The sequence below is a fragment of the Lissotriton helveticus genome, chromosome 2_1, assembly GCF_964261635.1.
Source record: "Lissotriton helveticus chromosome 2_1, aLisHel1.1, whole genome shotgun sequence".
Classification (NCBI taxonomy): Eukaryota; Metazoa; Chordata; class Amphibia; order Caudata; family Salamandridae; genus Lissotriton; species Lissotriton helveticus.
In genome coordinates, this window is record NC_136059.1 from 1,651,611,566 (window position 1) to 1,651,627,379 (window position 15,814).

General features: G+C 46.2%; 1 protein-coding gene across 3 annotated transcripts in view; it reads right to left on the bottom strand.

Moving 5' to 3' along the window:
- Window positions 1-15,814, bottom strand: part of AIMP1 (aminoacyl tRNA synthetase complex interacting multifunctional protein 1) — a 165,464-nt gene that overhangs the window by 102,922 nt on the left and 46,728 nt on the right. The window lies entirely within an intron of this gene.

Sequence of the window (15,814 nt, forward strand, 5' to 3'; positions counted from 1 at the left end):
TGCCCTAGTGCACAAGGTGGATCAGCATGAGGAGCGCTTAACAGCACTGAACAGCGCATATCAGACGCCGAAGACACCACGGCCACACACACGACCCAACTAGCCCGGATGGACAATATTCTCCGTGTAATTGCGGCCAAGAATGAGAATTTGGAGGCCCGCAGTCCAACAACATCCGCGTCACGGGCATTCCGGAATCCACAGACACTGGCAGAATGGAGCTCTACGTGGAGAAAATACTGAAGGCATCGGTGGGGGAGGACGCATTCTCGGCCCAATTCATTGTGGAACGGGCACATGGGAGATTGGGACCTGTCCCGAAACCAGGTACTCCTCCGAGGCCCATAATCGTGCGGCTATTGAATTACAGTGATCGTGATGTTGCCTTACGGGCTGCCCGTACTTCACAACAACTGACGTATAACGGCATAAACTTCTCCATTTACCCAGACTTTACCCCCGCTTGTGCAGGAACAGAGGCGCAAGTTCCTTGACATCAAGAAAATGTTGCATGCCGCACAGATAGATTATGCGCTGCTATACCCAGTGAAGCTGCGAGTGACACACCAGGCGAAGCAATATTTTTTTACAAACCCCCAGAAGGCGGAGGACTACCTAAAAACTGTCAGAAAAGCTCAGAGAGGCGCCCAGGGTAGAGCGTCTGTGAACGGGGATGATCAGCCTGATACCGAAGAAGTGGAATGAACCGCTATGAGACGCTGCTGCCCTGAGCACTACCGGATTGTTACCTGATCTACCTACAGTTTCACTGGAGGCTGTTTTGTGACTGGCACTGAGCACATGTTGCTACATGGGAACTGAACTTAACGGACTGGAGCCAGTGGTAACGTATTCCAGGGGCCACTATTCCCCCACAGCCGATCTGAGGGTAGTACAGAAATCAAGGCTGGAGGCGGGGGTAGTGGTTGGGCGCCCTCGATGTGTTTCCCCTAGAGGGTGTACCCCAAATGTGAACGATGGGTTTTGGGAAATGTTCAAAGTTATTGCGGGGTTGGAGGGTGGGGGGGCGGGATGACTTTTCTGGCCAGTTGGGAATGCTATAGTGGGTGGGGGTGGGAGGGGTGAAGCGACATACATATAAATCAACTCTGAATGGTTCGTACACGCCTATATGGCTAGAATTGGACAGGCTGGGGAAGAAACACCTGACATGGTTGGGGACAGTCAGGCAATGAGAGGCGGGGCGGGTGTGGTGGTTTTTTATGCAGAACAAGGCACGACACAGACTCATGGATGCAAGTATACAGAGGATCGTATGGATGTGTCACAGGGCATGACCTTCACAGGCATGGGAATTGTGACATTGCTTGGAAATGGCTGACATTAATAGAATACCTTATCTGACTGTACTCTCCTGGAATGTCCGAGTGCTTAATGATGCCAGAAAGTGTAGGAAAGTTCTAGCTTACTTAGACCGCCATCAGGTGAACATAGCGTTGCTACAAGAAACTCACCTCGCACCCCGTTCGGCTCACCCCTTTGCGAGCCGATGGACAGCGTTCAGGGTGTTCTCCTCCTATTCTTCCTATTCCATGGGCACTGTCATTTTGATTAAGAAAACCACTCACTTTACAAAATTTGGAGAGCTCAGTGATGCAGGGGGAAGATATGCTCTACTTTGGGGCAGGCTTGGTACAGATACGATTACCATAGTGAACTGCTATGCCCCCAATGTGGATATGCCAGAACTTTTTACAATCTTGTGGGGTAGAATTGTTGATATTGGCTCAACTCATGTACTTTGGGGTGGGGATTTCAATTTGGCATTGACACCTTCATTGGATAGAGCGGATGGAAATGTGCAATACAATACGAAGTCCAAATATGTTGTATGTGGTATTGTAGAGGAGGGGGGCTTGATTGACAGCTGGCGTTTCCTTCACCCTGGGAAGAGAGAGGGCCCACACTTCACTTCTCACACCAACACATGAGCCCAGCTGGATTATTGCTTTCTCTCTAGGGGTCTGACCGTCGATATGGGCAGGGCCCTGCACTTAGCCAGGACCTACTCGGATCACTGCCCGGTCTTAGTACAACTGAAACCTCCGGGATTTGATGGAGTTAGGCCCACATGGAGGTTGCAACCCAAAGCGCTATTAGACGCCGCCTTTAGTGTTGAGCTGGGAGAGGAAGTTACAATTTTTTCCCCTCGCAATAAAGGATCAGTAGAAAGTGTGGAGACAATATGGGAGGCATTTAAGGTTACTGTACGGGGGTTCTGTATATTTACAAGCTACGGGATACTTCGAGATATTAGGGGTACTATATGCAAATTGGAGATGGAGTTGAGAGCGCTGGAAGAACGTATGGCAGGTAACAGCGATATGAGCCTACATAAGGTTTTCAGACAAAAGCTGTCTGAATTTGAAGAGGAAGCGCATAGAGAAATGAAGTTTAGGGGGAAACATTGGGCGGCCCGCAGGTATTGTGAGGGCGAACGACCAGGACGTGCACTGGCGGAACTAATTAAACATCCTAAATTTGGTAATACAGTGCAAGAGATCACTACCTTGGCAGGTAACAATGCCGAAACACAGAGGATATCTTGCATACGTTTCAGGCTCACTATAGTACACTGTACAAGACTCAAGGGTACACAACTGAAGGTACTGATACATACCTGGATGACATAGCACTATGTTGGCTCAGTGACTTTCACAGGCAATTCTTAGCTGCTCCCCTGGAGATAGAGGAGATTAGAGATGCGATTATGTCGTTACAAAATGGCAAGGCACCTGGCAGTGACTGGTTGCCTGCAGAATTCTACAAGCAGTATATTGATATCATGGCGCCTGTACTTAAGGAAGTATATGAAGAATCCTTAGAGATTGGAATGTTGCCAGGGTCGATGCGTGAGGTGGTTATTACCTCCCTCCTGAAACCTTGGAGAGAACCGACAAGCTGTGACTCTTATTGCCCATTGTCCCTCATGAATTGTGACGCTAAAATACTGGCCAAGGTGCTGGCTAACCGCCTCTCCTTGATCATGACTAAACTAGTGCTCCCAAACCAAGCGGGGTTCGTCCCAGGCCGTTCCACAAGCCATAATCTGCGCACCCTGTTTTCACTGATCCAAACTATAGCACCGGAATTGCCGGGGGCTGCTGTATTTTTGGATGCCACGAAGGCATTCGATTCGGTCGAATGGCCTTACTTATTCACCATACTACATAGAATGGGATTTCCTAAACTATTTATCTCATGGGTCCAATTACTATACACACAACCTACCGCCAGGGTTCTGATTAACGGCCGGCTGTCCACACATCTTTCGATCACGAGAGGCACCCGGCAGGAATGCCCCCTTTCCCCCTTACTCTTTGCTGTGGTGATCGAGCCATTGCCCTGCCGCATTCGGCAACTACACAAGGCGAGTGCTTTTAATTGTTTCCAGCGACAGTTGGGAATATCACTATATGCAGACGACTTGACATTTTATGTCAAAGATCCCCAAACAAATCTTAATCCCCTGTTGAGAGAATTCTTGGTGTTTGGTAGAATGTCAGGGATTCAGATAAATTGGAGTAAATCGCAATTTTTTCCACTAACAGTAGCCGTTAAAGAGTTTCAACTAGACTACCTACTACAATGGTGTAGCTCGGACCTCAGATACTTGGGAATACAGGTATCAACAGACAAGGATGAGACGCTCAGATTAAATTATGGGACTGCGATATCTAAACTGACAGACACAGTGACACGCTGGATTTCCTTGCCGCTATCTTTGGCGGGTAGGGCCTCACTCATAAAAATGGTAATACTACCTCGTTTCCTCTATCTATTCCTGAACATACCCTACTACCCGGGCGCTTTCTTCTTTACAACGCTACGGTCGGAACTATTGCGACTGTTCTGGGGGGTAAGCAGCCACGCCTCAAGTGGGCTACTGTGATACTCCCGTACGATAAAGGGGGTTTCGACGTCCCTGATTCGAGACATACTACATAAGCGCACAGGCGCATTATGCATACCACTGGATGGTCCCAACGTCTTACATGCCGCAATTAGCGGCAGAGGATTGGGTGGCGCATCCGCTTCCGCTATCCGGCCTGATATATGGACCGGCCGCGGCTATAGACACTAAACCCACTACCGTGGATTGCACAGTGGATGCCTGACGACGGGTAGCGAAAAAATTACAAGTGACCCTGCTATATTCGCCGCAGATGCCTCTCACGTACCATCCACTTATGCCGCTGCTGCAGGAAACAGGTTTTCATGTGATGTGTAGGGAACTCGGGATAACGAGGTGGGGGGGATCTGTTTCAGGATGGTAAACCAGTCCCAACTGCTCCATTGGATAGAATGCTATGTTTGGGAACAGATGGGCATTTGGTGTCGAGGATATATAGGGACATAAGAACACACAGCCCAGAGACGGATAGCCCGGCTCGTATGAAGTGGGGGGTGGATATTGGTAAAGACATTACGGACGATCAATGGCACTACTGCTGCGCCATGACCGCTCACATATCGGCGAGCTGCCGGCTAAAAGTGATACATTATAAGTTTCTACAACGACTACTATACACCGGTACTGAAGCTCCGATACTGCTTGGCAGAGGACAATAGATGCCTGAGATGCAAGGCGGAAGGGGCAGGTTTCATACATTTAGCATGGGAGTGCCCCGGTGTATGGACTTATTGGACGGAAGTACATACGGCCCTCCAAGCCATAACGGGGCCCATTTTGACAGAGACCCACTGATTATGTTACTAGGTTACACCGAGCAGATTCCTAAACAACATCGGAGATTGTTTGATATAGCACTATTGCTTGCCAAACGTAGAGTGGCCTGTAGATGGGGACGAGGTCGAGCACCGAAATTTAAGGAGTGGAGAGTAGATCTCACATACTGTCAGGAACAACATGCTGTCTATGCTGATACACTACCAATGAAATGCAGACCTAAAGATATTTGGGGACCCCTTCAGACATACTTGTTAAGCATTTCTGCAGCATCGAGCAATAATGTGGTCAATACACGTGATGAGACTGGCTCTTCCCCTTTGAATTCATAAAGGGTTTACGCTGGTTTGGCTATACTAAGTTGCGAATGCTAATGGATGATGGCTGGTGTAGTCGATGATGGAAGCTACACGGATGTATAGGAGAGGAATATTTGCTTGAGACATACTGTACTCTTAATATGTCATATTATAATGAGACATTGTGATAGTAATGATTGATTGATACCACAGTTGAGTAGTGTTCGCTAATGTTACGGAAATGCCAATGTCTGCTGATGATTCGCCCATGGTATTATAGCTATTATGATTCTGCCCTACCGATCCATGACCATGTACTGCATTCCTTTTTCTATTTCAATACTCTGATGATCTGTCAAATGTCTTTACCTGCACTATGTATCGTATTAATAAAAAGCATAAATAAAGTTATTTAAAAAAAACGATGCATGTGGGGCGAGGAGGAAATCAATTCATGTTGAGGTGCGATGCGGTCCAGAGTAGTATGTGAATTGCTTTTCCCCTGAGTTTAGAGACCGCCAAATATCTCCCACCCCATGGCCTCGAAAAACTTCAACAGCCCCAGACTGTGAGCCCCTCCCTCTTCTGGGGATACCAGTCTATCTTTTTGTCAAGGATATGGTTGAAATGGCCCGCCAGTAGAAGGATCCCATCTGGAAACTTCTTTCAGTGTGGGCGGAATGTATACAGCACACAAATTAAGAGTTAACCCATTCCAGGTGCCAGATTGCGCCATGTGCCTTCCTTGGTCATCCACCCAGGTGCGGTGTACAGTCAAAAGGTGTAGGATCCCCAATCCCCTAAAATCTAGGGTAAACGCTGCATGAGGACTCATCTTATCCCCTTATTCTTCAATGCAAATTGCTATATATATAATGCATATTTAAATAACGAAGCAAACCACATTCACTGGATGATGTCATCAGTGATGTCATCGGTGATGTCATTTGAGATGTCATCAGTGATGTCACTGACCATGTCATGAATGATCTAATATGTGACATCATCAGCAGTGGATTGCGGGTGCGCGAAATATAGTTAGTACAACTAACTATATAGGAGCAATTTCAATGGTTTTGTATGAGTAAAATGTCCAGCTAACTATAACACCACTAAAACTTATAGTTTTTTGAGTGAATTTCAAAGGTTTTTTAAAAGCTAATTCCTAACTATATAGCTCCTGAAACCTATGGTTTTTTCAGTGAATTTCAAAGGTTTTTTAAATGCTAATTCCTAACTATGTAAGGCCTGAAACCTATGGTTTTTTCAGTGAATTTGCAAGGTTTGTGAAATGCTAATTCCTAACTATATAAGGCCTGAAACCTATGTTTTTTTCAGTGAATTTCAAAGGTTTTTTAAATGCTAATTCCTAACTATATAAGGCCTGAAACCTATGGTTTTTTCAGTGAATTCGCAAGGTTTTTTTAAGTGCTAATTCCTAACTATATAAGGCCTGAAACCTATGTTTTTTTCAGTGAATTTCAAAGGTTTTTTAAATGCTAATTCCTAACTATATAAGGCCTGAAACCTATGGTTTTTTCAGTGAATTCGCAAGGTTTTTTTAAGTGCTAATTCCTAACTATATAAGGCCTGAAACCTATGGTTTTTTCAGTGAATTTCAAAGGTTTTTTAAATGCTAATTCCTAACTATATAAGGCCTGAAACCTATGGTTTTTTCAGTGAATTCGCAAGGTTTTTTAAATGCTAATTCCTAACTAAAGGCCTGAAACCTATGGTTTTTTCAGTGAATTTCAAAGGTTTTTTAAATGCTAATTCCTAACTATATAAGGCCTGAAACCTATGGTTTTTTCAGTGAATTCGCAAGGTTTTTTAAATGCTAATTCTATTAGCGGATAACGTTTTTATATATTAAAACGTTTTTTAAATCTCAAATGCCTGCTTTGCTAACAGAGTTTTTAAGCACAGGCTCTTTTGTCTCTGGTGGCCATCTTGGGAGACTGCATATCAGAATTTTTTTAATGAAATATAAGCGGATTTGAGAAGTCACTCAAAATGTGCCCTAATTTTTCTTTCTTCAGCGCTAATCATAATTTCTATGGCAAAATGAACCCCCTCATTTTGTTCCTTTGCAAATTAAATGTTTTAAGTGTTAACACTTTATTCCAATCAAGATGACTTCAGGTGTGCCATACTTTTGTCATAAGTAAGACTGTTAGCGCTCTAGTTGTTCTTTAGAACACTCTGGGACATTCTGTCATTGGGCTATAGTTGGGCTACATCTGGCTGATATTTGGGCTACATTTGTTTTTTTTTGTCTCTGGTGGCCATCTTTGGGCTACATTGGGCTACATCGGGCTACATTGGGCTACATTTGGGCTCTAACATATTATATAGCCCAATGTAGCCCAATATATATTTTTCAAAGTTACTTTTCGTAAAAACCACTGGAGCACATATCTTGAGACATAGCAAAGGCACATCGGGCTACCAGTCCCTACAATTTTGCCAAGTTTGGTGGAAAACCATTCAGCCGTTCGGGCTAAAAGTGAGTCCAACCGCCCTATGGAAATTAACATGGGGAAAACACGTTTTGGGACCCCCCTTTTATCTCGGCCCCCGCTTGACGAATCCCCCCAAACTTTCAGGGAAGGACCGGAGCGCCGCGAGGCAAAGTTAAGGAAAATTTCAGGAAGATTCCTCAACCGGTGCCAAAGTCATTCCCAATAGAATGTTGCGATTTCCCTATGGAAAACAATCCTAACTATATATACCTACTGGCTATCTCCAGTAGGTAATATTTATTTATATATATATATATATATATATATATATATATATTTTTTTTCAAACAAAGGAGGCGGCACATCAGGAATTGATTTAAGTCTTTTTATTCAAGACTTCACCCCACCAACGCGTTTCAGCCAACACTGGCCTTGCTCACGGTTGGTTAGTCCCTCTTTAGTGTTTGTTTATATACTGTCCCACTTAGAGCCATTTAGGAGGCATTGTGGGATTTGTAGTTGCAGTGAAAAATAATAAAAATAAAAGAAAGACAATATTGTGCTTTTTAAATAACTGCGCATTAGTGACAAATAGTTCACTGGGGCTATGTTCTTATCACAAATTCTTGGTATAGTACCCAAGTCCTAAAGGCATGTTCTGCATTGTCTCAGTGTTCATGATTTCTGGTGTAGTACCACATTATCCTGACGAGAACACATTTTCTATTCAAGATGAACATGTCAAGTCAAGTCAAGTCATAACATTTATATAGCGCACTACATACCCAGAGGGTTTCAAGGCGCTTAGGGAGGGGAGGTGGATTATTTGTCAAATATCCACGTTTTAAGCTGCTTTCTGAACGCTAGGTGATTCTGGGTGAGGCGGAGGTAAGCGGGGAGTGAGTTCCATGTTTTGGCAGCCAGGTATGAGAAGGATCTGCCTCCCATGGTGGACTTGTTGATGCGAGGTACAGTGGCGAGGGCTTGGCTGGAAGAGCGAAGTTGGCGGGAGGGGGTGTAGAAGGACAGTCGAGAGTTGAGGCAATCTGGTCCGATGTCGTAGAGTGATTTGTGTGCGTGGGTAAGCAGTCGGAAAGTGATCCTCTTATTGACGGGTAGCCAGTGGAGGTCTTTAAGGTGACCAGAGATGTGTTCGTTGCGTGGGATGTCTAATATGAGCCTGGCTGAGGCGTTTTGGATTCGTTGTAGTTTCTTCTGGAGTTTAGCGGTGGTACCTGCGTAGAGGGTGTTTCCGTAGTCCAGTCGGCTCGTGACTAGAGCGTGGGTGACTGTTTTCCTTGTTTCGGAGGGGATCCAGCGAAATGTTTTTCTGAGCATGCGAAGAATGTTGAAGCAGGAGGAGGATACGGCGCTGACTTGTCTGTTCATAGAGAGTGAAGAGTCCAGGATGACGCCAAGGTTCCGTGCGTGGTCTGTCGGGATGGGTGCATTTCCGAGGGCTTCCGGCCACCAGGAGTCGTCCCATGCAGAGGGGGATTTACCTAAGATGAGGACTTCTGTTTTGTCTGAATTCAGTTTCAGACGGCTTTGTTTCATCCATTCGGCGACTTCTTTCATTCCTTCATGTAGGTTAGTTTTAGCGGTGCTGGGGTCCTTGGTGAGAGATAGGATCAGTTGAGTGTCATCCGCGTAAGAGATGATGTTGAGGTTGTGTTGGCGGGCGATGGCCGCGAGGGGGCTCATGTATACGTTGAAGAGGGTGGGACTGAGTGAGGATCCTTGTGGTACGCCGCAGATGATTTCAGAGGCCTCGGACTTGAATGGTGGGAGGCGGACTCTCTGGGTTCTTCCGGTGAGGAACGAGGTGATCCATTCCAGTGCCTTTCCTTGGATTCCGATGTTTCTGAGGCGTTGTAAGAGGGTGCTGTGGCAGACTGTGTCGAAGGCTGCAGAGAGGTCGAGGAGGATGAGGGCGACTGTGTCTCCATTGTCCAGTAGAGTTCGAATGTCGTCTGTTGCTGCGATGAGGGCGGTCTCAGTGCTGTGTTTGGCTCGGAAGCCAGATTGTGAGGGGTCGAGTGATTTGTTGGCTTCGAGGAAGGCGGCGAGCTGGTTGTTGACAGCTTTCTCGATGACTTTGGCCGGGAATGGAAGAAGCGAGATGGGGCGGTAGTTTTTGAGTTCGGTGGGGTCTGCTGTTGGTTTTTTCAGAAGGGCGGTGAGTTCAGCGTGTTTCCAATCTTCTGGGAAGGTAGCGGAGTTGAAGGAGCAGTTGATGACGTCTCGGAGGTGCGGAGCTATGACGGAGTCTGCTTTGTTGAAGATGTGGTGGGGGCATGGGTCTGTGGGGGATCCAGAGTGGATGGAATTCATCAGACGGATGGTGTTCTCAGTGGAGATTGGGTTCCAGGCGTTGAGGGTGTTGACGGGGGGAAGAAGGTCAGCTGATGGTAGGGTGGGTTGGCTTCCGGGTTGGTTGTCAAAGCTGTTGTGGATGTCAGCAATCTTGTTGTGGAAAAAAGAGGCTAGGGAATCGCAGAGGGTTTGAGAGGGGGTGATGTCGTTGGAGTTGGCCGAGGGGTTGGAAAATTCCTTGACGATGTTGAAAAGTTCCTTGCTGTTGTGGGCGTTGTTGTCAAGTCGATCTTTGAATGCTGTTTTCTTGGCTTTTCGGATCAGTTGGTGGTGAGTACGGATGGCGCTTTTGAAGGCGTCCTTGTTGCTGGTGGATGGGTCTTTTTTCCAGGCCTTTTCAAGGGAGCGGCACAGTTTCTTGGATTTCTTGAGGTCGTCGTTGAACCATGAAGCCTTTTTGATGCCAAGTTTGTGTTGACGTTTTTTCAGTGGTGCTAAGGTGTCGGCGGTGTTGGATAACCAAAGGGTGAGGTTGGAGGCGGCTTCGTTGGCGTTAGAAGAGGGGGCTGGGGAGGTTTGAAGGAGTGATGTGGAGATCTGCTCTGTGGTGATTTTGTTCCAGTTTCTTTGTAGAGTTGGTTGGAGGTGGATGATGGGTTTCGGCTTGTTGTAGGTGAAGTGAACGCAGCTGTGGTCAGTCCAGAGGAGATCTGTAGTGTGGCTGAAGGAGACATGGTTGCTGGAGGTGAGGATGGGGTCGAGAGTGTGACCTGCGATGTGGGTGGGGGAAGTGACCAGTTGTTTAAGTCCGAGGTTGGCGAGGTTGTCTAAGAGGGTGGCGGTGTTGCGGTCGTTGATCTTTTCAAGGTGGAAGTTGAGGTCTCCCAGAAGGATGTAGTCTTTGGAGGGGAGCGCGTGTGGGGTGATGAAGTCCGTGATGTCTTCACTGAATTTTGCGCGTGGCCCTGGTGGTCTGTAGAGGAGGGTGCCTCTGAGTGTGGTCTTGGGGTCGATGTGGATCTGGAAGTGAAGGTGTTCGGAGTTGGCGAGGTTGGCATCAGAGCTGGTTGAGATGCGGATTGTTTTCTTATGGACGATGGCGATTCCGCCTCCTGTATGGTCGGTGCGGTCCTTGCGTGTGATCTTATAGTCATCAGGGATAGCGATGGCGATGTCAGGGGCGGAGGAAGCGTTCATCCAAGTTTCCGTTAGGAAGGCGACGTCAGGAGAGATGGTGTCTAGTAGGTTCCAAAGGTCAATGGCGTGCCTGTGGACCGAGCGGGTGTTGAGAAGGATGCATTCTAGGTGGTTGGGGTCGGGAATCTGTGGTGTGGTCGTAGCGGAGATGTTGTCGGTGCCGATGAATTTGCAGGAGAAGCAGGAGAACGGTCCATGGGTGCGTCCAGGAGCGGCTTGGACGCAGTTGGGGGCGCGACCGGGGTTAAGGGCTAGGAGGGTGGCGGCATCATAGGTAACGTGGGGGGGCTGGGCAGCGCGAGGTGCAGGGGGTATGGCGCTGGGCGCGGTCCAGGCGCGGACGGGCGTAGACGGGCTTACCTTTGGCGCGCCTTCGGCGTGGCCGTAGCGCGTGGACGCTGCGCGTTGGGACATCTGACATTTAAAGGATGGTGGAGGGGCGGAGCGTGGGAGGGTCAGCCGGGAGGCGGGAGCGAGGTGGGGGAAGGGCCAGGGGCTGATAAACAAAATGGCAGTAACAACAACAGGGCACAACAAGGTATGCTGCACACTAAACGGACGCACTTTCAATAATTTTTACTCTTATTCAAACACAGCCAGGATGTGCGCGCTAGCAATGATAATGCAGCCGATTTCTATTTTTACCCCAGAACACACAATCGCTCCTAGAACAGTAATACTTTAGCATACAAGCGCTACGATTCAAAATGCGGAGCCAAGCGCTGCAATACCACAATGCGGAAACAAGCGCTACAAGCAGCGTGGTGGTGAAAGGGCAGCAGAGTTAGGCGCTACGATACCAAGTCTGTGCAGGAGGAGGTAAGGGGAGCGGCCGTTCGTGTCCAGGACAGGACGGTCACAGCTCCAAGGAGGGTGCGAGGACGGCTAGTGGTTTCCGTGGGTGGGAGGGTCAGCCGGGAGGCGGGAGCGAGGTGGGGGAAGGGCCAGGGGCTGATAAACAAAATGGCAGTAACAACAACAGGGCACAACAAGGTATGCTGCACACTAAACGGACGCACTTTCAATAATTTTTACTCTTATTCAAACACAGCCAGGATGTGCGCGCTAGCAATGATAATGCAGCCGATTTCTATTTTTACCCCAGAACACACAATCGCTCCTAGAACAGTAATACTTTAGCATACAAGCGCTACGATTCAAAATGCGGAGCCAAGCGCTGCAATACCACAATGCGGAAACAAGCGCTACAAGCAGCGTGGTGGTGAAAGGGCAGCAGAGTTAGGCGCTACGATACCAAGTCTGTGCAGGAGGAGGTAAGGGGAGCGGCCGTTCGTGTCCAGGACAGGACGGTCACAGCTCCAAGGAGGGTGCGAGGACGGCTAGTGGTTTCCGTGGGTGGGAGGGTCAGCCGGGAGGCGGGAGCGAGGTGGGGGAAGGGCCAGGGGCTGATAAACAAAATGGCAGTAACAACAACAGGGCACAACAAGGTATGCTGCACACTAAACGGACGCACTTTCAATAATTTTTACTCTTATTCAAACACAGCCAGGATGTGCGCGCTAGCAATGATAATGCAGCCGATTTCTATTTTTACCCCAGAACACACAATCGCTCCTAGAACAGTAATACTTTAGCATACAAGCGCTACGATTCAAAATGCGGAGCCAAGCGCTGCAATACCACAATGCGGAAACAAGCGCTACAAGCAGCGTGGTGGTGAAAGGGCAGCAGAGTTAGGCGCTACGATACCAAGTCTGTGCAGGAGGAGGTAAGGGGAGCGGCCGTTCGTGTCCAGGACAGGACAAAGTTCATCCCTTTCGGGTGTTTCGTTCTAAGTCTGACAATCATGCGAGATTCAATTTGTCGCAGTCTGCGAACCACATCCCCACCTCTCTCCATTTTGTCAACCATCTTTACACCATAGAAATGCATTTGTCTCCAGTCTCCATTTTGGCAAATGCTCATGTGTTTTGCTGTCGCATACTGCATATTCACATTTTTGACTGCTCGGATATGTTCCAAGATTCGTTTTTTTAACATACAGGTTGTACACCCCACGTACTTCAGTCCGCATTTGCACTCAATGATATATACAACATTTTTCGAAGTGCAAGAAATCTGTTGTTCTATTTTCATTAGTTTTCCATCTGGTTCTTCAATCGTTTTCATGCCTTTTCCAATTTTGCAAGCTTTGCAAGAGTTGCATGGTGTGAACCCTTTTCGTTGATTTTGTAGCCAGTTCATCTTTTGTTTTTCTTGAAAATAACTTCGAACCAACAAATCTTTTATGGATGTGTTCTTTTTGTACGTTATTTGCGGTGTTTCACCGAGAGCTGTTCCAATGTCTGGATCCCCAGACAGTAGGTGCCAATATTTTTTCAGTATGCGTGCAATTTTGCCACTTTCCTTACTGAAAGTTGTGATGAATCTGGGGGGTGTGTGGGTTTCAGACTTTTTAGGCTGTTCCATTAGTGTTTGTGTTCTTGTTTTCAAATCAATCTTTCTTTTGCATTGTGTCAGTACTCTCTCTTTGTAACCTCTTGCTCTGAATCTGCTTTTACTCTCCTTTATCACTTTTTCCGCATCTGCCGGCACAGAGCAATTTCGTTTCAGGCGTGTAAACTCTCCATAGGGTATGCTTTGTAACAAGGATGTTGGATGGAAACTTGTGCCGTGGAGCACACTGTTGGTAGCAGTTTTTTTCCGAAAGAGAGTCGATTCCAGCTTATCATTCGACACATATACTTTAGTGTCCAAAAAATCTATTTCCGTCGTACTTGTGTTACATGTAAACTGTAGACCAATTTCATTTTGATTTAATTTCTTGAAATAAGCTTGGAATTGATCATTTGTACCATGCCAAATAATAAAGAGGTCGTCGATGTAACGCACCCACAATATTATTCGGTCCAAATCATGTTGATTCTCCTCATTCCACGCCACAGTCTTCTCCCACCACCCCATTGTAATGTTCGCATAGTTGGGAGATAGAGAAATGCCCATGGCCGTGCCACAGATTTGTTTAAATAACTGTTTGTCAAAGAAAAACACGTTATTTTTCAAACATAAGTCAATCATTTTGATCAGCATTTGTGAATGTTCCAGATAATTAATGCTGCGTTGTTTCAGGTAGTACTCTACAGCTTGCATCCCGATCTCATGACGGATTGAAGTGTAGAGTGAGACTACATCGATGGTGACTAATAAATATTCTGGGTTCCAATCTACATTCATCAGTATTCTCAGAAAGTCCCCAGTATCCTTAATATATGAAGGAAGACTTTGTGCAACAGGGGCTAAGAATTTATCCACATAGTTGGAAACGTTCTCATATAGTGACCCACACGCTGAAACAATTGGTCTCCCAGGAGGATGGTTCAAGGTTTTATGAATCTTCGGGAGAAAATATATACAGGGTATTATTGGATGGTCAATTGTTAAATACTTTTTTTCATCGTCATCTATTAGACCTTTGGCATGCCAAACTTCCAGATGTTTTTGTAATTCCCTCTGCATATTTGCATATGGATTGTTTTCCAACTTCTGATAGTTATTTTCTTGGTTCAGTTGTCTCTGTGCTTCACATATGTAATCAGATGTTTTCATCAGCACGATGTTGCCCCCCTTGTCCGCTGGCTTTATAGTGATTTTCTCATTTTCCATCAATGTTTTTATGGCTGCTCGCTCAGATTTTGTGAGATTTTCACGCGTTTTGTTCCTTACTTTGGTTAAATTGTCAATTTCTTTTGTTACTGCTTCTGCGAAGAGATCGATTTTGTTGCCGGGAGATAAAATAGGATAATATCTAGATTTCCTTTTCAAGCCAGTGATTGGTCTCTCATCTGTTGTTATTTGTAGCTCTTCCAGCAATTCTGTGTCTGATAATGATGTACCATTCAGATCAAATAGTGATTCGAAACTGCTCCTCAAATCCGGTATGTCTGCAATGGTGTTGAAAGTGATATCATTTATATTTTCTTCCGGAATGTTAGATGTTTCAATGGTTTTTCCTGCATGTATTTTTGCCAGTTTTAACTTTCTAACATATTTATACAGATCTATTCTTGTCTCTGTGTAGTCAAAATGCGCTTCCGGGCAAAATGATAGTCCTTTATTCAACACACTTCTCTCAGTTTCTGTCAGTTGGTAGTCTGCAAGATTCACTATTAGGTTTGTTTCGGATTGCGATTGCGGAGGGGGTATTGGCGTTTTTCTGCGTCTTGCCCTCCGGACTTTTCGGTGGCTGATGCTGGGGTTGTTTGATTTTGTAATCCCCTGCCTCTTCCTCTGCGTCCTCGGTTGGGGTATGGTCGCCTTCCCCTGCCTCTTCCTCCGCCTCTCGAAATGCTCTTCTCCAGATTGACCAATTCGACTTCCTCTAAAACAGACAAGTTTTTTGTCTGGTATGTACTGCGTGCTGAGCCATCATCACTGATGCTGGATTCACTTGCACTCGACATTAATTTTTGCGTGGGGTAGTTCTTCTTCAGGGTATCGTATTTTCTGGCAAATGTCAAAATTCTGCCGTGAATGTAGTCCTGCTCATCTCGATGGAATTTGCGCTCTTTGCGCTCCTCGACCTCACTTTCGTAGGCATCTAATCTTGTTTCCATATCTTTGCGTAACTTGACTACTTCATCCTGATTGGTTTCTTTGGATAATTTGTCCTCCAAATCTTTTATTTTCTGTGTAATCTCATCCCCTTCAATACGCGCATGTTTCACTAGAATGCGCATCATATTGAGCGAGCATTGTGTGTTGTTATCTATCCATTCATCAATTAGTGATTTTTTTACTTCAAAATGCGTGGGCATCGTAAATATTCTTAGACCCCGAGGAATCCGCTTCACTTCCAGATATTTCTCAAG